This window comes from Cavia porcellus, unplaced genomic scaffold (assembly GCF_034190915.1).
Source record: "Cavia porcellus strain 051 isolate PalLab524CR breed Dunkin Hartley unplaced genomic scaffold, mCavPor4.1 scaffold_8, whole genome shotgun sequence".
In the NCBI taxonomy this organism is placed as follows: domain Eukaryota; kingdom Metazoa; phylum Chordata; class Mammalia; order Rodentia; family Caviidae; genus Cavia; species Cavia porcellus.
In genome coordinates, this window is record NW_026947491.1 from 68,046,891 (window position 1) to 68,074,291 (window position 27,401).

Consider the following 27,401-nt stretch of genomic DNA (forward strand, 5'->3'; position numbering starts at 1 on the left):
GATCCTAGCATAAAGCCTTGGTGCTTACCAGAAGACTGGTAGGTTGGTACTACCAGAAGACTGCAGAAATCTTTAGAGGTGGGGCAAAAAGGGAGATCTCAGGTCACTGTGGCACGCCCTCAAAGGGAACTGTAGGATCCTACCCATTCCTCTCCTTCTCTCTGTACTTCCTGATGGCCATGAGGCCAGAAGCTTCCTCTGCCACATGTCCCCACCACAGGTATAACAGGAACAGAGCCCAGTGACCATAGAATAAGACCTCAAAACTGTGAGCTAAAATAACCCTTTTCTCTTTATAAGTTGATTTACCTCAAATATTTGTTACAGTAATAGAAAACTGACTAATACAATAGGCATTCAGAATTTGCCCCTTGGTCTTGAATTTTTGATATATTGACTTTAAAAAATTAAACATTCTTTCTTTTCACATATATTAGTTTATGCTCTATCTTGGGAACAAGCAGCTCAAAGAACCAGTAGTATAGCAACACAATGCTTACTCCAATTTTTAAATAAAAGGAATGCCATATTTATGAAACATATTCGGGGAGCAAAAAGTGATAAATATCACTTTCTAAAACAAAACCCGTTACTTTTGTCACTACTCACTGTCCTCAGTGAGAAAAAAACAACTCTTCCTGACATAACTAAGACTTAACTATAAAATGAGTATTCTAAAGAAATAAACATTGATAGAGTGGGACCCTGTCTCAAAAACCAAAACCAAAAAAGTTCACACTTCTTGTGAGCCAGTGGCAGCCATAACGAGCCCAGGAGGAGAAACAAGAAGCCAATGTGCCTTTCCTATGAGCCTGCTGGCATGCAGGCTGGGAAAGAAGGAACCTCCACCACCACCACCCTGTAAGCCACTGACTGACTCAGAGGACAGGCTGAGTTAATAGCAACTGCAGTACCAAAACAACTCAATGCTTGTACTGTTTACTTGACTTGCAGGTCTGAAGTTGGTAGTCTAAGCATATATTTAGAGGGTAACAGTATACAGTATAGCAACTATTGGAGAGTTCCTTCTGTCTTGTTTTTGAAATCCAATATTGTTCTCACTGTTTTGTTCCATTTTATTGTTTTGTTCTATTCAGTGTTCTGTTCTGATTGATTTTATTCTGTTCTGTTTTGTTTGATTTTATTGTGTCTAATTGGACAGCAATTTTGGAGACAACAAGAGGCATTATGGTAACCACTGTTGATTTACAATTATGCTGTTTTGAAGTTCTATATCACTTTCACTGTTTTGTTTTGATTGGCTTTATTCTGCTTTATTTTGTTTGGTTTTATTCTCATTAAAATAAAATTATAAAGAAATAAATATTTCAAGCCAGGCATGATGGTACATGCCTGCAATCCCAGCACTCAGGAGGCTGAGGCAGGAGGATTGCCATGAGTTCAAAACCAGCCTGAATCACATAGGAAGACCTTGTCTTGAAAAAAATAAAAATTTTAATATCCATAAAAGTCATTAGGAGTTTTATTCTGATGTTACACATTGAAACATTATGATACATATTTTAGCTCATTTGAATTTGCAGCTTCCAAATAGGAACTGTCATACAAATAATACATGCAGTGCATTTGCTTTCTGGTAACAGGTACTTATTCATATAAACTGATGTCCCACTCTGAATGGAAGAGAGTAAGACAAAATTGTGACATCCCAAATATGTATATTTATTGCATATAAAGTATCATATTTCTCATGGCTGTTTTTCTTTTAATAAGCAAGACGATATGCTGCATCTCCCAAATTTCAAAGATGTAAACAGATCACATGAAAAAGTAGTTGAATTCAAGTGGCTCATCACTGAAGAGCAAGGGGTCAAATTCATTCAAGTGCAAACAAACTACTCTGAACATTACTATTTTTAATTCAGGGTCTTTTCTTATTAAAGAAAAATTCAGCTTCTTTCAGAGAGATTCAGTCCTTTTCCTCAAATATTTATATGAGTGACTATAACTTTTTAAAGCACAAATTGTATGTATACAAGATCTAGCCGTGACAATCAGTATTGAATGACACGAAACACTGATTCTCCCATTTAGATAAAAATCCAGGATTACTGTAAAGATTTTGCTCACTTTGACTGTCTTTAAGAGTAAGAACAGCAGCCTGGTGTGGTCCATGCCTATAATCCCAGCTTTCTGAGAGGCTGAGGCAGAAGGATCACAGGTTTCAGCCCAGCCTGGGCAATTTAGCAACTTTACAGTAAAAGCATCCTCCCACCCTGCAGAAAGGAAGAAAAATCCATTTTTTTTTAAAGAAAAATAAATTTTAAAAGGGCTTGGAATGTAACTCAGGGCAAAGACCCTGGATTCCATCCCCACTATGAAGAAGGAGGAAGAAGGAGAGGGAAGAGGAGGAGGAGGAGGAGGAGGAGGAGGAGGAGAGGGAGGAGAGGGAGGAGAGGGAGGAGGAGGAGGAAGAGGAGGAGGAGGAGGAGGAGGAAGAAGAAGAAGAAGAAGAAGAAAAGGAATGGGCTGAGGATGTGGCTCAGGAACAGAGGACTTGCCCAGCCTATGTGAGACCCTGAGTTCCATCCACAAACAGAAATAAATAAATAAATAAAAATGGCAGATTGGAGAGCTTGTTTACATGAGAAAATAGTTTTATTTGTTGTTTACAAGTGCCTCTGAAGAACGGTAGGATTTTGTGAGCCTCCGCAAAACCATTGATAAAATCACGGCTATTCAGAGTTAGTCAAAAAGCAGAAGAAAAACCTGAAGAGAAATATTTCTCAGCAAACAATAAGGGATCAGCTTTACTGTCAAAGAAAAGCTTGTCAATAATTGCAAATTTGACTCACAAAAATGCAAAAGGAACACGTATAGCTCATGTTCAGCTCATCAATAGGGAAGCCAACAGAGGGGTCTGGCAGGTATAAAGAGCACTTGGGGGTCTGGTTATAACATGAACAGAAGAGAATGCATAAATAAGAGTTCTACTCCAAATCAGTGCCCAGCTCAGGGATGGACCATACACCCCGCTGTTCTGTGCCCAGCGTTGAGTCCCCAAGATCAAACAGACAACTGATTAACATCCTGCAGGCCAATGAAAACGTAATACTCAGGGTTATCTTCATATAGGACATGAGTACAAATTAACACGTGAGCTCACAGAGGCTAGGCCTCGTCAAGGGTAAATAATGCCCCAAATTATCAAAAAACTGGGCAAACCAGTCCACACCGGAGCCCCAAGAAGGAGGCATCTCGGTTGGAGTCCCAAGAAGGAGGGACTCGGGAAAAGCTCACAGCAAGCTGCACCGCTGTGGGCCAGGGACACCCCAGGAAGCCAGGGCAAGATGTCTTCATGCCTTCTTCCTGCAGCCCTGCCCCAAGGAGCACCCTGACTCCCTCCTCGGTCAGCTTGGACAAGTTCTCCAAGCAGTGCTGGGAGAGATGGAAGACCCTGCCTGCCAGGGAAAAGTCAAGGTGACGATGTGGCAGAGGGTGATAAATCTCGCCATGACAGGGAGATGAAGAATTACCTTCTTCCCAAGTGGTGATAATGACAGAGGAGAAGGAAGCTCCCCAGCCTACTATGTCCGCCAGTTCGTGTTCTCTAAAATCTAAGAATGAATTTTAGGAACAGCAGAGGTTAAGAGCAGAATATATGTATTGAAAGAAAGAAAGCTTCTGTATGAGAGACAGAAGGGGTCCCAGGCGGGTTGCCCGGAGTTCTGTCTTATAGAGTTCTAGCCCTGTCTCACTGCCTGTAGTATTTCTAACTAACTCGGCTGCTTGCAACAATGAGAGAGGAAAGAAGAAATATCCTGAGGCTCCTAAAAGACCACCATCTCCTTTCCTCCTGTTTTGCTCTGAACATCACCCAGAGATCAAAGATCAGGCCGTCCATTGGAGATACTGCAAAAAATGTGGGTGAAATGTGGTCTGGGCGTCAGCCAAAGACAAACAACCATATGAACAAGAAGCAGTTAAGCTGAAGGAGAAATAGGAAAAGGATATCGCTGCGTACCATGCCAAGGGCAAGAGTGAAGTAGGAAAGAAGGGTCCTGGCAGGCAACAGCCTCAAAGAAGAAGAATGAACCAGAAGAGGAAGAGGAGGAGGAGAAGAAGGAGGGGGAGGGGGAGGGGAGGGGAAGGGGAGGGGGAGGGGAGGGGAGGGGGAGGGGGATGAAGATGAGGATGAGGATGAGGATGAGGATGAGGATGAGGATGAAGAGTAAGTGGCTGTCCAGGAATGGCACGTGGAATGTGTGTGTGCTCAGGCAATTGTTCTACTAAGAATGTGAATTCAAGCGCAGCTCCACATTAGCTTCAGTACAAAAACTGTACAGAATTTTGTACAGCCGATAAAATTCTTTGTCAAAAAATACTTTTTAAAAAAATTCACATTGTAGCTTTTTGAGGGGCTACTACAGTTAGATTTTAAAGTTTTTGATGTGGAATGTTCCTAAATATTTAATGATCTCTTTCATGTGCATGGTAGCACAACGGGTTTGCAGGAACTAGTATCAATAGTAAGTTTTGGGGTTTTTAGGATGTTGCATTTTTTTTAAAAAAAAGTGTAATAAAATTATGTATATTAAAAAATTATCAAACAATTGTATAATCCTTGATGGATTTTTAAACATTTCCCCAGTAGAAAGTTAAAACGACAAGCTCTCCTCTTTTTCTCTTATTTCTAAATTTGGGGTTCTTTTCCTTGGTACCTCTGAACTTTCACTTAAATAAAAATGATACTCTGCTACACTGAAAGAATAGTTACTAACGTCATTTCCAAATCTAGGAATGTAAAAGTGATTTGGGGAAATGAAGTTTAGCTTGATTTCTTCCCACTTCTGATTTGAAGCAATGTTTCTCCACCCCATATGTTACTAAGTTTGTCTCCCTTTTGTCTCTTCCTATTCTACGAAAGACTGAAAAATTTCTGGCAAAGCCATCTGACTCTGTGTGCACTCTGGCAAAAACCACACAAATTGCTGTCCTGTCTGTCCGTGGCTATCCTACCTGCTATCCTACCTCTGTCTCACTAAGACCCAACAAGTCTGTGAGACCCGAGAGAGAAGAATGCCTTATTGCTGTGGTTGGGTTTGTTGCGGTGGTGATAGTTACTAGGGATTGAACCCAGGGCCTTACACTATCCCCAGTGCTTTTTTATTTTTTTGAGTCAGGGTCTCACCAAGTCACTAAATTACCCAGGCTAGGCTCAAACATCCAATCCTCCTGTCTCAACCTCCCAGAGGGCTGGGTTTACAGGTGTGCACCACCACCATGCCCAGTGAGAATGATTTGTTTAAGAACACATAAGCCTTCTCTCCCTTGTCCTTGCCATGCCTTAATGACCAATCAACTCTTTTTAGTGCCACTCTTTTTATTTTGGAGAGCCTATACTATTGTCCAAGCAAAATGAACACTGCACCATTAACATCCTCCTAGGTCTTCAAATACTAAATTTTCTTTTGGTTCCCTTTTGAATTTTTCTTTATCTGCTAGATTAAAATGCTCTCCTAAAAATCCATTGAATCTTGAACCCGAACTCCCACAACAATGAAAACAAGGTTACCTTTCCTTTGCCTATGTATACCTCTTCTCAGAATAAAAGATTAGACTTCAGGAGTGAACAAATCAAGCACAGATGAATGATGCAGAGACTCAGAAAAAAATATTAGTGAAAACCAAGTAATTATAAAAGCAAAGCAAAAAGCAAGTGATTGCTTTGGATTGTCGATCCACCATTTGTGAGCATGCTGGATGTCGGAGTATTTTAGTAACACTTTCTCTGCTACTGGAAGCCATGGCGCTCAGTGAGGAAGTCCCAGCTAGGCCTGCAGCAGACACTCTGCACTTCCGTGCAAGTGAGCCCCATGAAGACCATGCTGAAAGAGAAGGTCTAGCATGTAAATGTCTCATTAGCCTGGGCCTGGGCTTGCTGCCCAGCTCTGATTGGGTTCCCAGTGACCTTTTTTAGGCTGGAGGCCAAGATTTATTTTTATGTTAGATCTTGAAGCAATTCATTCAGTTCCCACAAATCCCATGGTATTGTGAAACTACAGATTCAACAGTGGTCTTGAGAAGAGAGGTGCAATAGGGTAGCCAGAAGAAAGAGAAAGACCATGCCACAGCGACACTTAATGAGGTACAGAGCCACTCTCCTTTGGGTCAGCACAAAGCAAATTTGATCCACCAGTCAATCTCTGGAGCTAAATTCCCACACCAGCTCCAGATCATTTGTTGCCCTGCCTCCAAGGAAAGACCTCTCCATAGAAAGCAGCATGGGACAGAAAACAGCAGATAGGGAATTGAGCTGCTGATCACTGAACGTTTCTAACCCTGCATCAGATGCTCTAGGCATTTTTATTCTTCAAAACAACCTCCTGAGGAAAGATAAAAAATACTGTGGCATCAACTCCCACCCTCACCTCTAATTTAACGGACAAACCCAGACTATATGTAAAACTTGGGAAGCCAACTACAGTGCCAGAATTAATTACATAACTTGAATAAAACCAGATTTAATGCTTCCTTTGCACTTGATTCCCGTCACAGGCTCATTAGTAAGGACCAAAATTTACACAAATTTTTGTGTACACAGGAAGGGCTACTTAGCATTCTCTGCATTATAAGACTCTCCCAGTTACCTTGGAATGCCTTAAATACCTAGACACCTATGGCTTACAAGGATCTCTCTGTCTGTCTGTCTCTCTCTCTGTCTCTCTTTCTTTTTCTCCCCCCTCCCCTTGCGAGACTTGGGTTAAACATTAATGGCTAATTTTTTGGTCCCATCCATGAATACCCCAGCCCCCAAAGGAAGGCTGATTGGATTAGTTCAAATGCACTAATCAGTCATCTTGGAATAGAAGGAACTGTGGGGCCTCAAAATATTTCTTTGGCATGTTTCAAAATGGTTACCCTGAGAGGTCAAAGACAGGGTTAATTCTGAAAAGCTGCCCTTTTGTAAAGAACATGTATATATCTATAAAGAAAACCAACATAATGGAAATTAATAGCACATTCTGTGTACACAAGTTTTCTATCTGAAATCCCACTTTCTACTCCACCACCCCCAGGAAGCCAAAGCCCCTATCCTTTTTTTAGCTCTGTATAACTGGGTCTCAGATGGAGCTCAGTGATACAGTTTGCCTGGCATGCAGAAGGCTCTGAGCAATGAACTAGAGTCTTGGGGAACCATATAATCCCTTCAAAGGCAGGAGCCCCAATAACCTCCCACTTGGCTCTACCCATTAAAGATCTTAACAGAGCTACACTGAGGACCAAGCTTCTAGCACATGAATCCTTGGTGACAAACCTTGTCTAAAATACAGCACCATATTGTTTTTTTCCCAAGTAATACTATACTGCACATATATATCGCAACCACTTAATTCAGTTGGCATTTCGCAGGTCACTTCTGGATGCTGCAGTCTGGTTAAAGACTAATTTCCTAACTCTCTAGGTGGATAGCGTGTGCTCCTCTCCTAACAAGTGAGTCAGACTCAGCCGATGGGGGCAGGTTGGGAAGGAGATCATGTAGAGCCACCTGCCTGCCACACTGGCTTGCCAGCCAGGATGGAGCGGGTGCTACAGTCCCCACGGCCCCCAGTTGACTGGAGACTGTCCAGAGAGCAGCACCCAGAGAGCCGCAAGCGTCCACAGGCCCCATTCATAATGCTGGGTACACCTGGGTCAGGCAGGGGAGGGACAGAATGTCCAGCAGTGGGTGTAATGACAACACAGCCTGGAATGCTTGACCAGCGCATCAGGTTCCGACAGGAAGGCCAAAGCCTACCTGGGTGTGGTTTTGGCTAATATAGAGAACAACAGGGCAGGTGTGGGCTATCAGTGCTTGGATAAATAACCTGCAATTTCATCCACATTATATGTTACTTAAAGCCCATCACATTATTACTATTATTTGAGTAAACACTTATGCCTAAATTCAATACATCACACTTCAAAACAGTTGCAAAACTTAAGATACAAGTCTTTAAATAACTCCAGGGAGGACTGGTGCCAAAAATAAAGCCAGTGTCCAGACAGGCATGGTGGAGCACCCCTGTAATCCAGGCACTCTAGGAGGCTGAGACAGGAGGAACACCAGTTTGATCCCAGCCTAGGCACTGAGTGATTTGACAAAGCTTCGTCTCAGAATAAACAATAAAAAAAGCGAGGGCTGTAACTCAGGGTAAAGGGGACCGAGTAAAAACTCAGTCCCCAGGACCCTATACAGAAGAGAATAATCTTAGGAACTATATCCATAACTTACCTGTTTTGTAGTGCTGGGGATTGAGCCTGCAACCTCCAGGCTTTGTATTAAGCCAGACCACCAGCCCGTCTTATTTTGAGACAATAAATCGCCCAGACTGGAATCAAACTCACCATTCTCCTGCCTCAGTCACCCACAGGGCTGGGACTGCAGCAGCTTCTTTGTGTGTTTATAATGGGGTCTCAATATGTTGCCCAGGCTGGCCTCAAAATCACAACCTCCCTACCTTAGCCTGCCAAGCAGCTTGTGTTACAGGCACACGCTGCAGCACTCAGTTTGCAGAATCACTTATAATGACTGCCTCTTACTCCACTGGATAAGTTTGCCGAAGTTTATTTTATCAATTTTTTTCTGAAAAACAGATTCATCACCCAAACTCCTTATTCTAACAGTCCTGCAGGGATCGATCATCTTGGTTGCTGTTGGTGAAACTGCTTTATTATGGCCTTAGGATACATTCTTTCAAGCAGAAAATTCAGTGCAAAGAATATATACATTTTTATGGTTTTTGAAATCAAAGTGCTCCCTCAGAAAAGGTACAATCTTAGCCAAGAATGGTGGCACTGTTGTTCTGTAATCCCAGCACTTGGGACGCTGAAGCATGAGGATCACTATGAATTTGAGGCCATCCTGGGCTACATAATGAGTTCAAGGCCAGCCTGAACTATGTAGACTTTGTCTCAGAAATAAAATAAAGGTACAATTTTTATTTCCAGTATCTTGTGTGCAAGAATTCATTATTTCCTTGTAAATTTCTCAACATTAACACAAAATACAATTGCTAATTTAGTAAGTGAAAAATGACTTAGCCGGTTTTTTATATTAGTTTTTTTTTGTCTTTTTTCGTTTTTTTATCAGTATCAGGGATCGAACTCAGGACTGCCTGCTTGCAAGACAGGCGCTTATGCCGCTGAGCTAAATCCCCAGCCCCTATATTAATTTCTAATGAGACTGTGCTTATTTGCTATCTACTTATTTGTAAATTAATTGTTCAGGTACTTTATTAGTGTTCTTTTATACAGTAAGGCTATTGACTTGTCATAAGTATATATTTTTGCAAAGACAACTTATACCTTTTTGCCCTCTTTTTCTTGTAAGTCATTTAAAGAATCCCTTTCTTTCCTCACTAAAAGCATTTACAACTTTGCCAGTCATATTTTTTAAAAGGCTATATTATTTTGCAAGCAAAATTAAGAAGTCAGAAAGTTGTAGCAAAAAAATCTTTTTTAATTTACATGATCTAGTCTTGTACTTTCCACTTTGTTGACTGTGCTCAAAATAAGACATTTTACATTATGATTCAGGATACCTTATATGAATATATGAAAACACATTGTAAGTAAACATATGTAAATCTATGTGTGTAACATAAACAAACAGTAATATGCATAATACCTGCCTTGTGTACATACATTTTTTTTTCTTTTTTCTAGTCCAGTTGATCCCAGTTAAATTGGATTCAGAAACCATTCAGACCCAGCCTACAGCTGGAGAAACATCATAATAATTAAAAATACAGGAGGTGGGCATGGTGGCTCACACCTGTAATCCCAGCATTTGGGAGGCTGAGGCAGGAGGATCATTGTGAGCTCGAGACCAGCCTGGGCTACAAAGTGAGCTCAAGGCCAGCCTAAACTGTATAATGAGATCCTGTTTAAAAAGACAAAAAAATAAAAAATTTAAAGGTACACTAGACCCAGGAAGAACATGGAAGACTGCATTTTCTAGAAAATTCCTTGTTTTTGGAGTCCAGCTAATTAACAGTAAACTTTTTTTTTTTTTTTTTTTTTTTGTCATTTTTCCTTTTTATCGGTACCGGGGATCAAACTCACAACTGCCTGCTTGCAAGGCAGGCGTTTATGCTGCTGAGCTAAATCCCCAGCCAACAGTAAACATTATTATCAGAGCATTTTTGCATGCTTGCCATGTACTAAGTATTCTACATACATTATCTTTTTTTTTTTTTTTTTTTTTTTTTGCAGTACTGGGGATCAAACTCATGACCTGGCACTTGCAGTTATGCCTGCTGAGCCAAATCCCCAGTCCACATTATCTCATTTAATCCTTGTGACTCCTATAGGGCAGAAATTCTTACCATTCTTATTGATGATGAGGAGCTGAGGCAGAGAGACTAACAAGCCTTCTCACATTCCCATGGCTAAAACATGATGGAGCCAGATTTTTTAAGTAGGCTTGCTAGTCCTAGAAGCTCTATTTTCTACTTGCTTCACTGCAGCCTGGATGGAGCAAAGGGCAGGAGCACTGATTTCTAAGGTAGGAGGAAAATCTATTGCAAATTCTAGCACCAAAGGTACAGAAAAATAAGGATTCTAATAAGCAGAGGTACTAAGAGAAGAAAAGGATTGGGGAAGAGAGAAAGAATAAATAAGACTCCACACTCGGAGTAGACATAGGCAGTGTGCAAAGAACCTGTCCTGTCCCCAAATCTTCTCTCTCCCTGTCCGAGGAGTACGCAGGCATAAGGAACATGAAGCCCATATGAACCATGCACAGAAAGAATATTAGGACATCAGTCAGCCCAAGAGATGCCTGAAATGAAACTCCAGCCTCATTACATGTATGCAAGTATTTGTCATCCTATTTTTTAAAGACCCAGGCTGTGATCTTTAAGGGAGTCACGGGTAAGGGTGAGAGACAAAGAGAACAGAAGCCAAATTTGAGAGTATGCACTGCAATGGGGACTACACCAGGCAAAATTCAGCCCTTTTATATGAATTGAGGTACTAGAGTTGCTGGGTGGTCTTAAAGGAGTCCAGACTCTTAAAGTAGCGTCTCGCAGACTTCAATTTTTCTAGTCACTCATTCGAAGCCTCTTTTTCTTTCCTTTGATGCTCTAGTATCTAAATGTAAGTTGAATGTGCAGCTTATTTAGTGGAAGAGCATGGTGGTTTGGTTTGTGATGAATCACACAGCCATCGAAGTGGCAGGAAGTCTACTCATGCAAGTCTTTAAAAATTGCTGCAGTAATTCAGGCTGGTGTTTAATAACATCCCAACCAGGAAGTCCGTTTTTAGATCTAATCTGTGTCCATCTTGCTGCAATTTATAAATAAATTTTGCTTTCCCACCCCAGCCCTAGAGTGTGTGACGCCCAGGGAAAACACAAAACAGTAATTGAGTGCACACTTTGCAGAGCCATCAGAAGAATTTATTCATTTGCAGAGAACCCACTTTGATTCTCAGACAAAAGCTGCCACATTTGTACAAAGCCTCTCTAAATTTTTTTACAAATTAGTCTGATAATTAAACTCCTGTTAAGTCATTGCAAACACTTACTTTATTGCTCAATAATTCCTATTCAGAAAAGAAAATCCTGTTCATTTACTTATTTTATTGTTGGAGAGACATATACAATGAACCTTTATCTAAAGACCCAGGGCACTGAGCTTTCTGCTGAGATAAATTGGAAACAATGCTTCCAAACCTTTTGCACCAGAGGAAAATGTGCTTCAGTGTCCCAGGTGTGAGCTGGAGGTGGGAGGGTTGGGTTGCACATTAACTCTCAGACTTCCCCTAGATAGCCAGGTGACAGCTGCAGTGTGGTTTCTTTGAAGTGGGACATTCCAGGCAACACTTCAAAGAGCCCAGGCCTCTGAGGCAGGTATGTTTGCTGGCCACACCTGGTACCTGCCAGCTCCACTACAGCAGCTGGCCAACAGGAAGCTCCTAAGAACCAGCCTGGGGTCTTTCTAATGAAGCATATCCAACGGACACTGTCCCAGAGGGACAAAGCAAGTCCAGAGATGAACCAAGTGCTTCCAGCTCTGTGCTTCTCTAAGAGGGAAAATAAATGCCTCTTCCATTGGGGTCAGAACTTCACACCTATGACAGCGGCAAGTAGGAAACTTTGACTGGAAAGTGTGCTGTGTGAAAATCAAACCTTATTCACACAGAAAGGATGTTCAAGCTAACAGCAGGCATAGTTAAAAGTGATATGTAAGCAGAATGCTAAGGTCACAAACTCTGCTCCAAACGTAAATGGGAAATGACCATAATAATTGAAGTCAACTTGTTAAAGGGAGCATACTGAGGTCAAATCTAAAATAGGAAAAGAACTCCAGCCTCCATCCAAGTTGGTTAAAAAGTACGTAGCTCATACATCGTGCTCTAACCATGGTACCTTCACCAATCACCTTTCTGTAGCTCTACTGAGTAATGAGTGAGTATTCCTAAGTCTGCACTGTATATGCATGAGCTTGGGGAAGGAAATAAAACACATGCTCCATGGAGAATTCAGTGTGATTGAGATTATTAGATGCAGTCCTCCTTGTCCTGCTTCTGGCATCTAAAAACAAACATCCTGAGGTTTGAGTCAGAGCCTTTCCATTTGCTGACTGGGAAACACTGGGCAAACTGACTTAACTTTTCTGCCTCAGTTCCACCCTCAGAAAGTAACAAGGACCAATGTGTGAATGCACGTACAGTGAGTTGGAAAGTATGCAGCACTTAGCCACAGCTCCACAAACAGGAGCTAATATTCTTACAGCTGTTTTGCAGGGAAGAGGATAATAAGGCAGAATATGCTCTTGCAATAACCACCATCTCACCCAGCATCAAACTTCTAACTCGCTTATTTTCCAGAGGGAGAAAGTTCTCATGCTGGGCTGCTATATTTGAGGGTAGAATCTTGCGAACTGAGGAAAACAGCGTCTCTGATGTTTTCTCCTGCAGCATCCAGCATGGAAGCCAGTCCAACAGAACTCAACCTACTGAGGCACAGCAGTAACCACAGAGCACCTGTTCCAATCCCACCCACTGCAACCCTGCACATGTGCAGAGTGCTCAGCTCATGCCCCGTGGTAAGAATCACATGAGGTCCTTAATATGATGCCTTTAGCATAGTGACTGGCATGTATCAAGGGCTCAGTAAGTGTTCACTCCCTCATACTATATTAAGATACAACTATTGTCCCTAACACAAGTGAGTAATTACTTCCCATCAATACACCCATTCCCATCCCTGAGCTAGCCCTTCCACATTATTCAACATAACTACAGAGGGAAGAAGATGAAAGCAGAGAGTGGATCCTGACCCACATTACAAAATGTTACCAAAAGCACAGAGGGCTGGGAATGTAGCTCAGTGGTGATGTAACAAGACAGCTGATTCACCACAGCTAATAAGATACATTCATGGCAGCAATGTTTGCTATCGGTTCTCCGTTCACATATTTTACATATTCCCTTTTAGCAGGTGCCTTCTCAACTAGTTGGCATAAGACCACATAACATTAAACACCACTATGTTTTTTAGAAAGAAGAACCCAGAGTAAGTGTTAGAAAACCGAGCGTGTCAGCATATCTGTCAAGTTTCCCATAGGTAAAGACTATCCCATCCAGCACGGAAAAAGCAGAAACCTACTTTGATGACCTTTAGCTTTTCCTAGTACCTTCCCATGTCTTTGGCTTCATTACCAGCTCAGCAATGCCTCCTTTTGACCCAGTGTGCAGTATATGCATATGGTGCATACACAGCTGAGAGCTGGCCGATCCCCAGCCCTCCTCTCCTTCCCACATAGGCAGGTGTATGTGGGAGAGGGTCTTCAGGTTTCAGGCAGGAGACACCTGTCACTTCCCAAAAGCTAATTTCTCTTCCAGGTAACCTGATTTTGTTAAGACTCCACCCGTCCTTCTGCCTTGTTGGTCAACACCAAGGTAGATACTCTATATTTTCCTCCTAATCTTCTTTACACACTCCCATCCAGACTCACTGTAATGTACTAATCTACTGTTGATCCTCTTGATGGCTCCAGGAAGCATCGACAGCTTTTCACCTCCTCCTCTCCCACTGTGTAACAACTCTGTAAATAATACTGCTATTACCCCTATCATGACAGCTTGCCTTCGTTAGGGTATTGGGGTAAGGGTTACAGATATATCATAACATTATATTTATTACAACAACACTGTGAAGTATTATTTATTTTCATTTTGTAAATAAGAATACTGAGACTTGAAAACCTTGGATAAAGTATCCAAAGCCATTAAACTAAAATACAGATGCTTGGGGATTTCAACCGGATAAGTTCATTCATTCTTATATCAACACAGTATCTTAGAGGGATCTGTTTGCAGTGTGACTCCAAATCCTATTTCTTTACCACCATACTTATCACCTCCCAAAGTAAAGACCAAAGGGTCATCCAGTGTAGTGTACTTCAACCTGGAAAAGAACTGGCAACCTGGCTTGCCTGGAGATTGTTACCTGATGTACCCAGAATCACCCAGCCTGAGCCAAAAGAAAATCTTACAGATAATTCTTGAAAATCCAGACTAACTTCCGGAGGTGCAATCTGGAAAGGCTAAGATCTCTACCTTCAAGTTCTGCTCAATTTGAATTTGGAGGAACAGTGGGTGTCTGTGTGTGTCACATGAGGTTGACCACACTCCCCTTTTCCAGCACAGCCTTCTGCCTGCCTGCAGGGGTATTTCTAGCAGACCCTCCAGCTCTCTTACTTCCGGGACTGTTTCTATATCTATTTCCTCCCACGGTCAGGCCAGATGGGCAGGTTCTTAGTATTTTAATGCCATTTTAGAAATCTTGATAAACTAACTCCCCTTTTATCCAAGGTTCCTGCACTACAGAACTCCAGGGACACGAAGAAAATAACGTGACAGATATCCCCTGGAATGGAAGACTCTAGCCTTCCCTCCCCACGAGCATGAATGGTTCCTTATATCCCACATGCACCAACATTTCCTTAATTTCTTATTTTAAGGTAATGATATAGGGGAATGAAACTCCCAACTTACTATGTCCAGTACGAGTTTGTGCTCTCTAAAATCAAAGAATGAATTTTGGAACGATGGAGGTTAAGAGTAGAATATATTTAGTGAGAGAAAGAAAGCTTCTGTCTGAGAGAGATAGAAGGGGTCCCTAGCGGGTTGCCAAAGACTCTGTCTTTTCAAAGGACTTTTATAGAGCAAAATCATGGGGCAAGACAGGTTCAAAGTGGGGAAAACTGGGAACTCACAAGGCAGTTGGGCATAAGGTGGGACAGAACTAGGGTTAGCCAATAAGATTAATAGTTCAGGTAAAGCTGATTACACTGGGGACAAATGGGGAAGCAAGTCATGTAGAAAGCCCACATTCTTAGAGAGCAGTGACTTCTCTAGGGGGTTGGGAGGGTGACTCCTGGCTTCCTCCTGGTGATAGGGAACTATTTAGAATATCAGTCCTTAGGATGTGGATGCATTTGTTTGGTCCTTTGTCTTGAGGCCTGGCCCTCAGCAAGAGGTCTCTGTCTCCCCTACAGTTGCAAAGGATCTGGGCTTCTGTACTGGCTCCTTTGAGGACCTAACCCTGTCTGACTGCCTGTAATATTTTTAACTAACTCAGCTGCCTACATCAGTAATACAAATAGATATTAATACAGCAAACTCTAAAAAGTATTCTCCTTACCTCTATCAAAATATAAAACAGCATGTCAATAGTAAATACACTGTGTGCCACTATAATCTTAAAAGAATGGCCAAAATGTTACTGAGTCCAAGTTATAAACAAAAAGATTGTCTTATGAAAAAAGAGACCAACAGATAATAGCACAGAACTTCTTTTTAATGAACTAGGAGAAACTACTTAGAAAATTTTAAATATAAACTCTCTTCTAAGAAATCATAGTCACCGACCAAGAGTTTAGCTCAGTAGCACAAGCACATTAGTTTGATCCCTGGTACCCCCCCAAAAAGTGTAAAAAAATTATAGTCAATTAACAGTCAGAACTCTGGTGGGCAACTCATGAGCAACCCTTCCTGTCTCTCAGAAGCTATTTCTATTCTTAAAAAAAGAAAAAAAGAAAAAGACTTCTGGTGACATCTGGGGGTGGGTGTGGCAAGAAATTAGGGATGGATTTAAAAATAACAGCCAGAATTGGACAAGAATTTGGAAGTCAGGGAAACAGCACTGAGGTCGCCAGACATGAACATTGTGCATGTCTGACTCCCTAGACCAAAGATGGATCTGGTTTTCAATATGACAGATACCTCAAACTAAGGGAGGGCTAAACTTAAGACACAGCTTCCTTGTCCTGGCCTTCACTGGCACATGTCCCCTTAGATAAAATTCTGACATATTTTAGGGGAAAATAAACCATGATTTTCACAGTACCGACCCATCGTATATTTTCTAGTTCTCAGAAAATTGATTGTAATGTTTTGACATGGGCATCATTTTGAGGGGACAAGTCAAGTTTCAGAAAAGAGGCATCCCATAGAAATGTTCAGAAGGAAATATAGCCTGTCTTCCAAAAAAAAGAGGAGTTTCATTTAATATTTATTAAAGTGTGACTTGCTTTCAGCTCATAAATCCTGAAAACACATTCTGGCCCCCCATGTACTGTTTTCATTGGCCAAATCCCTTTTCTTTTTCCTGCACTTCAAAGTTTGTGTTTAAATGAGGCACAGCTGGTTTTGCCAGTGGGGAGGAGGGGATTGCTGGTTTTGCTTTACAGGAAAACACAGAACAAAATCCTCAAAGATCTACAGCAGGTGTTCTATTTTCATCTCGCACTGAAATTGTGTGTTGTGCAGTAATGAAAGAGGAATGAAATGGTAAGACAGTGAGATACCAGCCTACCAGGGCGGAAAACAGTAGACGTGGCTGACTGGCAGTTTCATAGGGTGCGCAAAGGTAGGATGGCCTGTGTATCCCTTTTAATGAAATTGCCAATGATAATAACACAAACTTGACAAAGAATGTCTAAGCTCAAACTGCAGAAAATATTCAGGACCCAGTTTTGAAGGTGATAATGATACCAAGAGAATGACCATTCACAGATATTATGAGGATCCAGAACACATTTGCCTTTCTGTTCATGTGGCAGGTGTGGGCTAATAACACTCACAAGACCAAGGAGCCAGAATGGCCAAAGCTCTGAGCATAAAGGACACTGCAACAGCATAGTTAGAGCCAGCTTTGACTTGACGTGTGCCTTCCCTATACGGTGCTTACTTGCCAGAGAGCTCTTGAAGGGAAATAATAAAAATAAGAATGAAATGGTGATAGCTAGGATTTACCAACTCCTAAGTATAGATCAGACTCTGTCCTGGGCACTTGACTAGTAGTAACTCAACCCGATAATGACTCCATGTGCACGTACAGTAATTATTGCCTTTTTAGAAATGAAGAACCATTGCCTGAGGATTCTCACCTGGGCTCTTCTGAGCTCAGAACACAGGGAAAAGACACTTCTGGTTGTTCACACTTCAGTCACTTTCCCAGAACATACATGCATTAAGTGATAATGAATAACTGTTGCTCAATAATATTTGTCAGGCTGAGTTGATGTATCACTGGGCCTGAACATGAGTATTCAAAGCTCTTACTTCCTTGATCACACATCCATTTTCTTCTCTCTTAAGAGATGTTCTTTTTGTTTGGTTTGGTTTTTTTGTTGTTGTTGGTGTGTGTGTGTGTGTGTGTGTGTGTGTGTGTGTGTATGTGTGTGTGTGTGTGTGTTTGAATTGCAATGCTTCAAACCATTAAATAATCTTAAGGAGAAATTTTTTATGCTCCTGCATAGGAGGCTTTGGCTTTCTCTTCTCTCATCCTGTTGAAAAATCCCACAATTTTTTTGAGGTTTACTGCCTGCTTCTCTGGAAGAGTTCCCTGACAAGCGTAGGGTTAGCTGCTCCCTGCTGAGCTCCATTCATCTCAGTGGAGTCTGAATCTCCTGGGGTCCCATTTTGAGAAAAGCTGATTTGCAAGTTTGGGATGGAGCGGAGGTTCTGTATGTTTAACATCAGTGTGACGCCAATGTTCCTAGCCATGCACCACACTCTGAGTAGAACAACGTTTGACATCACTTCACAGCGTGGTGAGCCAAGGGCCTCTTTCTCCTGGTGAGACTGTGAATTCTTTGGAAGTCAGAGATCCTTCTTACCCCTCTTTACATCTGACACATAATTCTACTTTAATGATTTCAAAGCACTCTCAAAATAAGAGAAACTACAATCTATGCGATTTAGAGAACCAAATTCACTCTCTTGTTGAGGAAAACTGAGGCTTAGAGAAGCTGAAAACTTGCCCAGTATTGCGAGGTTTTCCCAAGTTCTTGACCATGGTTGGAATTTCTGGTTTGATTCACTCTAGTCCTGCTCTGTAAGTTTCTGATCATTCTTAGCCAGCAGAGAACTTGGAAATGAACGTGGGTAGATGTATTAGGTGGTCTCAGTGACTGGGGAATGCCAGGCAATTAGCAGGACCTGTGCAGTTAGTATGCAGGACAGTGTAACATTGTAAATAATTTTTTCACCGGAGATCCAGCCATGGTGGGACTCAGGCAGCTTATTCACCTGCCCTCTTGGTAAACACCCACAGCATGGCCTAGGAAGAGATCCATTACCTGTAAGCCTGCTGCCGCCCGGGCTGAAAATCAAGCACCTTTCCCCATGCGCAGCCCCCCCCCCCAATAGCTACTGGGGATAGATGTCTCAGCATCTCTTGGACCATATGCAGTATAGCAAATATGAGGGATTTCCTTCTATCTTCTGTTTGAAAGCAAAGATTGTTTTCACTGTTTTGTTTTGTTATGTTTCTTTTGCTCTATTCAGTATTCCCAATTGGTTTTATAATGTTCTATTTTTAGTTTGATTTTGCTATACTTAATTGACTGGACAACTATTATAAAGTTAAGGAAACATACCATAGTATCTATTACTACTCTCCCAGTATCCCATTGTGAAATCCTGTACCAATTTCACTGCATTGTCTCAATTGACTTTGTTTTGTCTTGTGCTGTTGCATTTTTACTACTTTTAAAATAAAATTTAAAAAAAAAAAAAAAACAATTTTTTCACCCAAAACAATGGGAAGTGAAACTCATGAGAGATATTTAATGCTTTTACAACCAGGAAGTATTCCCAAATCTTGGCTTAAAATTTAAAGGAGCAGAGACACAGCCTATCTAGTGGTTAGGACCAGCACAGGGATCCAGGATCTGCCCACTGGCTCCACAGACAAGGAGAATTTACTTCATTTCTTTTGTTTCTTCCTCTGAACAATGAAGATCCTAGCAGTATTTCACTTGATAGTGGGAGAAACTGCAAACAAAGTACACACAATGAACTCTCAATAACTATCAGCCTCTTATTATTACTTTCTTTATCCATTATTCTTCCTATTGTTCATTTGAAACATAGCAATGAGTCAGGCACGGTGGCCCACATTTGTAACCCCAGCACTTGGGGAGTTCGAGGCAGGACTACAAATTCAAGAACAACACGGGCAACTTAGCAAGACCTCAAATATCCTACCTAACCTAGGGAAAAGCCATTCTGTCAAAGTCACAATGGTTCAAAAGGTAATGTTTGCTCCACTATTCTGTAGCTCCCTGGTCTACCACTTCACCAGAAATGGGGGTGCAGGAGGAGTAAGAGCGCCCCTTTAACAAAATTCACCCAGTATATTCCTCTGAAACCACTGCCACAGCTCATAATACCGTCCCTGCCAGGGAACTTACTGGTGTATGTGCAGTTACCCTCTACAGATCCAACATCTCATCCAAAGAGATCTCATCCTCAGAGAGGACAAGCAGAGTAAGAAGAGAGACGTGAAGCTTTCATCTGGAAGACTATTCTGACCTTTGATGAGCTCCTCCTTGTATTTTAAGGTTACTTCAGACACTGTCACACCTTTAACCCCACTCGTGCTCCATGAAACCCAGATAAACCTGGGGTCGGTCCCCCCATCCCAGTACCTGGCTCCACTGCATCATACCGTCACCCTTCACCTCCACATATGACACAGTCCACCAGCCACCCCTTCCAAGTTTCTCCTTACTCTCACAGATTTGGGTAGATTTAGAGCAGATAGCTGCCTCCGGCCTGTTTTCAGCTCCCCGCCTCTCCCACTTTTTCTAGTGGCCTTTGAGGCACAAGGCGACAGTCCCCAGTACCACTACCTTATTATGAAAGCAAAATGCTCTCTGAATCTCTTTGTCTTCTTCCAGGCAATAACCTTACCCATGGAGAAGGCAAGGGCAACTATTCACCGAAGAGGAGTTCAAGTCCAAGTTTTAAGGACTGTTTTTTTTTTTTTTTTTTTTGGCTTGTTTTTATGCTCAGATAGAGTCTCAGCCTTGAACTCAGAATTTTCTGGTCTTAAGCCCAAATACTTGAGACTGTAGGTACGTACCACCAGGTCCAGTGCAAATCCAACTGTTAAAGAGCCATTGTACCTGGGTAAATTATGTGATCTTATAGTGTGTAGAAATAGTGATACTAAGTTTGGTTCTAATGGTAGTTTTTTCCTTCCTTTGCTCTTGTCTAATCCTCCTCAAACTTGAAGAGAGAGATTGTGCCATCTTTCGCCTTAATTTTTTTAGGTATTAATACAGTACCTGGCACCAAAGGTACTGAGAAGGAAGAGGACTTGGGCATGGAGCCTTTTTGACAACTCGCCCTAACCACACCATTCTGGCAAGCAATCCCCCTACATATGGGTAATCCCAGCCTGCCGGGAATTTCTACTTTCCAGACGCTGATGCAATCAGAGACAGAGATGTGCCAAATAAGTGAAAAGACATATTAAATAGGCTTTGACTCATACCACACCTGGAGAATAATGTTTAGAATTTGAGTTTGCTGTTTTTAGTTGGACCAAGGAATATATATCACTAAATTTTTGCGATTTGTACTTATAATAGCAACATTTACAATTATAGTTTGGGGTTCCTCTGTATGAACAATGAAGATAGCTTTGATATTGCAAATTGCAAATACTGTATTCAGTTGGATAATTACACTGCCTCTAAAGGATTAAGGATAAAGGAAAACGATTTGGAAATTATGGTCAGAGAGAATTTGTGTATACTCCAATCACTACATTGACACCTGCATACTTAAAAGAATGTATTAAAATATAATATATTAATTTGAGTGTTTTTATTTCAAATGTCACTGATATGTTTAATCTGAATTTCTACTTTTAGTCTTTTTGAGGCAGCCCACCATGGTGAGGCAAACAGGCTTTAGAATTGGGAGACCCAGTGTCAAATCCCAGCTCCACCACTTCCTCCATGTATGTCTTTACCTAGGGGTTGGTTCAGAATCATAAGCCATATCCAAAAAATTATATTTAATAAATTAAGATGGGGCCTGACAGTGTGTTTTCTAACTTTCATTTTTGAAATAATTCTACATTTGCAAAAATTGCAAAACTAGTAAAATTTCCATGTATGTTTTACCCAGCTTCCCCTAATAATTATCAATATTAAAGGTTATCATTGGTGCAGTGCTTTACTAAATTGGAGTAATATCTTATTGTCAACAGTTTTTCTGCTAGTATCTTTATTCTTTTCTAGGATTTCATGTTGCATACTTGTCTCCAAACTGTAAGAGTTCCCTAGTTTTTCCTGGACTTTCATGACCTTGTCACTTCTGGAAAATAGTGGTTGATATTTTGTAGAACTTTGGTCAGTTTGTGTTCATCTAATGTCTTCTCCTGGTGAAACTGCTGTTTTTATATTTAGCAAGAATCCACAGAAGAAAAGTACTTTTCATGCTGGCTCATACATGGTGTAAAGACACTATTATATCCTACAACTAGCAATGTGAATTCTGATTAGTTAGTTTGGGAGGTGTTTATTGGGTTTTCCATGATCGACTTACAGTTTTTCTGTTTGCTGTTTTGGATGTGAATCATCTCTCAGGGTTGGGGGTACTGGAAGCCTGATCCCTAGTGTAGTGAAGTTGGGAGGTGGTAGAACCTTTAAATATGCAGTTTACTACAACATCATTAGGTCACTGGGACCACTGCCCATGGGTTTTTCATGGAGTGACTTAGTTCCCACAAGAACATGTTACTGTTTAAAAGCAAGACTGGCCCCTCTCCACTCTCTGGCTTCCTTTCCCACCATGTGATCTCCCTTTCCTGCCTGTGCTCCTGCAATGGTGATGCCTTGTACCCTGAGGCCCTTGCTGGAGTCACATGTTAGGGCCATGTCCTAAACATTCAGAACATGAGTTAATCCTTTTTTTCTTTATAAAGAACCCAGACTCAAGTATTTCAGTACGGTAACAGAAAATAGATTAATAAACAGATTTTTTTTTTTTTTTTTTTTTTGGTACTGGGGATTGGACTCATGACCTTACGCTTGCCAAGCAGGCACTTACACCTGTTAGCTAAATCCGCAGCCCAAAAAAGAGACATTTTGAGACTCTTCAAACATTATGTTTTCCCCAGCCTTTCACACATGCTGCCCAAGTCAGTAATTACTGTGGTATTTTAATGGTGATCTTCTACTTCTCATTTCCCTCCCATAACTATTAATTTGACTTTCTAAGGAATAATTCTTTGAGAAAGTGTTGCCTCTTCAAAGTATTTATTTAATCACTTATTGATATTAGTACAAGCTCATAAATATTTATTTTATGAGTTTTAGTTCAATGCTATCATTATTTTGTTATCCAAGACAATCTAAATTTTTAATACCTGCTAAGAAAACCATTGACTTAGCCTCTCTGTTTCCTCATCTGTAAAATGAAAGGGTTGTCATAGAATTAATAATGTCGTGCATATGAGCCTCAGCCACTGCTGAAATATCGTAGACTCTCGTTATATATTGCCATATTGTCACGGTAACCATTACATAAGTGCAGATGTCAGAGAGGATACAGTAGCATAATGAAGCATGGTCAGTCATGGAACAGATATTGAGAAGGCAAATCAGGGAGACAGACCGCTTTGGAATAAGAAGGAAAGAACCAGCCCCTAATACTGGACAAACCGCCTCCTCATCTGGAATTCAATTTCCGTAGTGTAGCTTCCATCTAGTTCTAACACTGTGCTAAACTAAATCATATTAGATATACTGGAACATTAGGTAACTTGCACAAAATAAAGAAACAAGTCAGTGATGGGTCCACAGTGACTCACAGAAGAAATGAATATCCATTAACACATTAGCGAAGAGTTCTCTGTTAGTGTACAGACAGCACTGAGAACAAGAAAGGTGACTTTGTGTCTGTTTCTTACCAGGCTCATCCTCCATCTCTTAGCAAAACGCACAATATTTCCTCCTTCTGTGTTTTATATATGGCACTCATTATTATTATTCCTACTGATCACAAATACAAACCAATTTTTATAGCACTTTTAAGCTCATCATTGTCCTTTAAACTTCATGAAAAAAATGAAAACACTTCTAGATTAAACAAACCATACTGTTCATTTGTATGATCGTACTTGACAAGGGACTGACAACACCTGACTCAGAATGAAACAAAAAAAAAAAAAAAGCTGTTTATAAACTGAAGAATCCAAGAATGAATAAATGCATGACCCTAGGATTACAAAAAAGATGCAGTGTATTTCACAAGGGGCCAACAAGAGGACTTGGGGAGGATAGCCTGGTTGGGGAAGGTAGAAAGTTGTTCCTCATCTCTCCCAGATGAAAAGGGCACGGTCCAGAGACTGTGAAGCAGGGCTGGCACTGCTGCTGTCTCGCCAGCTTCCTCTAAAAATGCCCTTCAGCCCGGCACAGAAACACAGGGTGCATGAAAGCCGCTGGCTCAAGGTCCTGGCTGTTGTGACCGCTCTGAGTCTCATCCAGGTTCCACATTTAGTGTGATGGAAATGTTACTCTCTCCTAAAGTTAAAGACACGGATTGGGACAATTCATAAGCACCTCTGAAAATATCTGCTACGTGCTCCATACATACCAACACCAGACAGCTACCAAAATTAAATTCCTGCCTCATTTGCTTTCCCAGCACCTGCTCTGGACTGCCCAAGTTGTTTCACACAAGCCTTCACCCTGCTGTCTTCCCAGGCAGAACCGCTGGCTGAGCTGCTCTGGGTAACTGCCTTCCAGGAAAGACCAGCACTAGAGTGCTGGTACTGCTCGAGCAACACACTTGGAAGGTCCAAGGTGACAGGCATTTCACCACGTTATACTCCTCAGTGAGGAGCATTATCACATTCACCAAGTTAATGCCACTCTGTTGCCATGGTTGTCTTCTGACACTGAGTTCACAATACCTACTACAGACTGACAGCATGGCACATTGGTAGGCAGATGTGCAAACACAGAGAGTGACCCAGGATCAGACACGATCTTTGGTGATCTTCTTTGAATTCCTGGTGGAGGTATCATGCCCCCAAAGCTCTTTATCCTGTTGCCTAATCAATGTTTTCAAGAAAAAAAATTTTTGAGAATTTGAATTCATTACTTCCAATAAACTCAAAGATTTTTTTTTCTAATAGAAATTAAACTTCTTTAAAAAAAAAAAAGTTGGCCAAGAGCACTCCAAAGTCATCAGCCACGTGAAATCAGAAGCTTGGTAAAGAAGTTGGCTTTGGGGGTCAAAAGGTTCATTAAACCTTTTAATTATCAGTGGTGTCCATTTATAATTTGACGATCCTGATAGTTTCATTTTTTTTTTTTTTTGATCCTAATAGTTTCTTAAGCTCTGAAATGTAGTGGCCTCCATTACAAAGTAAAGACAATAAATAATTATCCTGTAGCATTTTTAGTATTTAAGAAAGATAATAGATTCAAATGTAGCTGGCACAGGTTTAGTGATCAAATAAATGCTAGTTTTAGTTCTTTTCTTTAACAGATCTGCCTGAGCCTATCACAAAAATGAAAGCACAGAAGTAAAAATAGTTAGGAATCAGATTACATGCCCCGTTACCACTTATCTTCTTTTCCTGGCTCAGCAAAAAAATATCAGACCAAAGAGGATCAACGAATGCTTGGGGTGAGTTCCAATGATGAAGAAATATGCTGAAATAGCAAGTATGCTCCCTAGGTAGGGAGCCAAGGGGGGAAGTCCAGGATCGGGAAATGGATCCTTTTCATGCCAAGTTCTGCAGATCTTAGAACCTGTTGGTCTAGTCTTGGGGAATTAAAAAAGGGGGCTGAAAGGAGAAAAGGATGAGTCCTACTTCCCAGAGCAAGTTACTTAATTCTACTGAGGGGTCAGCTCAAGGACCCTGTGCACAAGAACACAAGAACAACACCATTCAAAGTTCCTGGCTTTTTTCATCTCTGCACTGTCACTTTTATTTTATTTTAATGGGTTTTTTTTAACTGTCATCATTTTAAACTTGTGTCTTCACAGGAGTAGTATTAATTCATGACACAGAATACACGGATAAGCAGTTTTGTGGAATTTTGAGGTGGGGAGAGAACAGTACACACATGCAGACATACACATAACTCTAGGCCGGTGTCAACCTGTGGTCATTACTTAACACAAATGAATTGCATAGCGCCACCAGCAGAAGATAAAACTGATATTGCTTTAAAAACAATAATAATCTTGCGCACACAGGTGGCAAGAAAAGCAAAGAACTGACTGACAAGAAGTTAGGACAGGAATACCCCAGGAGGGGAGGGAGGAGGTGTGCCCTGCAAGGTAAACAGAGGCTGGGCTTCTGGACCGGCCAGTTTTAGTTTTTGATGGAGGGTGTTCACTTTATAGTTACTCCTTATAATATGCAATTGTTTTCTGTTTGTATATTCTATTTCATAATTTTTAAAGATCAAAAAAAGAAAATAACGCCCTCCCTTGATTGTCAAAATAACACCTCGCTGTAGATCGCAGCTCTAGGCATTTGAACATTGTCTTCCTTAGTTGGTGCCCATGTTTGTCCCACAGATTATTATTCTAGAAGAAAAAGAAGGAAGTGGGTTTTTGAGGGGTCATGAATAGATGACTCTTAGATGATATAACAGAGATAGTGTTCACCTGAGGGAGTATTGGCTCTCCATTTTAACAGTTGAATTACTTGAGTCAGAACTCAGAAGAACTCCAGAAAGTTATGGGAAGACCTTCAAGTGTCAGGCAGCTCTCACGAGTCAGTCATTGGACACGAAGAAAGAGAATACAAAAGGGCTTATGAAACCATCGGGAAAAAATACAAAATTTTAAAGGCATTATTAAGAAGTCAGTCTTCCCAGCTCAAGGTATAGTGGAGACTCGGGGCCTGTACGCAAAGAATCTCCCTCCTGTGTTTGGCATCCGAGTGACTCACTCAGAAAACCATCCACTGCGTGCAGCAAAGAGGAAATGAATCATGGAAGCTCCTGAACTTTGCCCCTGTCATTCCACACAGGGAAACCACCCACAGACAGTCTCAACAGAGATGGAGACAGGGCAGTCACACGCGGGATACACAGAAATGATGCAAATCCACTGGCAGTGGAAAGCAAGGGATCCGGTCAGGGAGCACAACTCGGGAGTTACAAACATGGAATAAACATTGGTTTTCCGATACTGAAAACTTAGAGGCTGAACTGGCATGAAGGACAATGGGCAGTACCCATGTCTGTTGCCTGGTGCGGTGGTAATCTGAACCCTCACACTCCAGGCTGGGGTGGGAGTGGAGGAGGGGCGACATGCAGGAAAACAATGACCTTTGAATCTTCATCTTATACTTGGTATTTGGAGAATTTGCTTGGCTTGCTTAGAGGAAGTCAACCAAACTAACGCCAGCCTGAAAGGCAGAAGGGGCTGATAGAGTTGCTTACATAGAAAGAGAAGGAAAGTCTCAATGCCTTTATTTTGAAAGGCAGTGAGTTTATCATAAGCATTAGAGTTGCTAATGAAATCTGAAGAATACTCCACAGCCACAGCCCAGTTCTTCAGGCCGTGATCTCAGTTTTAAACCAAATCAGAATGACTTCCAAATGCTAATCTGAAAACTAAACATAGTTCATCCAAAAATATGTACAAAGCACAAAGCAAATACTTAGCAATGGCAGGAAGAAAAATCTCTTACTGCCTGTGGTGCTGATTGCTTTGGAGAACTATGCTAAGGTGAGAGAGTTCTCAGCTTCCCTGCTCACACATCAATGGCAAAAATGCAGACGACTACCTGCTGAGCCTGGAGTTCAAAGATACTTCCTTTCACCCAAGTGAGTTTTTAATGCAGTTTCTCTCCTGATAGGAGCGCACAGATTCCTAAACACTTAAGTATAAAAGTAGCTGTCATCACTCATAAAACAGCACATAGCTGTTCACCCTCAGGATGAACTTGACTAGGGAACCTTACACTTGCTGGTCACGAGTGGGATCAGGCACTCATGTGTGACAGCTTCATTCAGAGCTCTCTCTGTGCTTGGTAACGCTGGCTAACGGAGGCCATTGGCTATCATGTGATGCTCTGCTCATAGCTTGTAAAGGAAGGAAGGCTGGGG

At 41.3% G+C, this 27,401-nt stretch overlaps 1 long non-coding RNA gene and 1 pseudogene across 1 annotated transcript in view; one reads left to right on the forward strand and one right to left on the reverse strand.

The window, feature by feature from the left end:
• The window catches only part of LOC134477362 (uncharacterized), a 204,322-nt gene that overhangs the window by 170,744 nt on the left and 6,177 nt on the right, over positions 1–27,401 (reverse strand). The gene's annotated exons all lie outside the window — the stretch shown is intronic.
• LOC134477196 (high mobility group protein B2-like) lies at positions 2,980–4,196 on the forward strand (annotated as a pseudogene).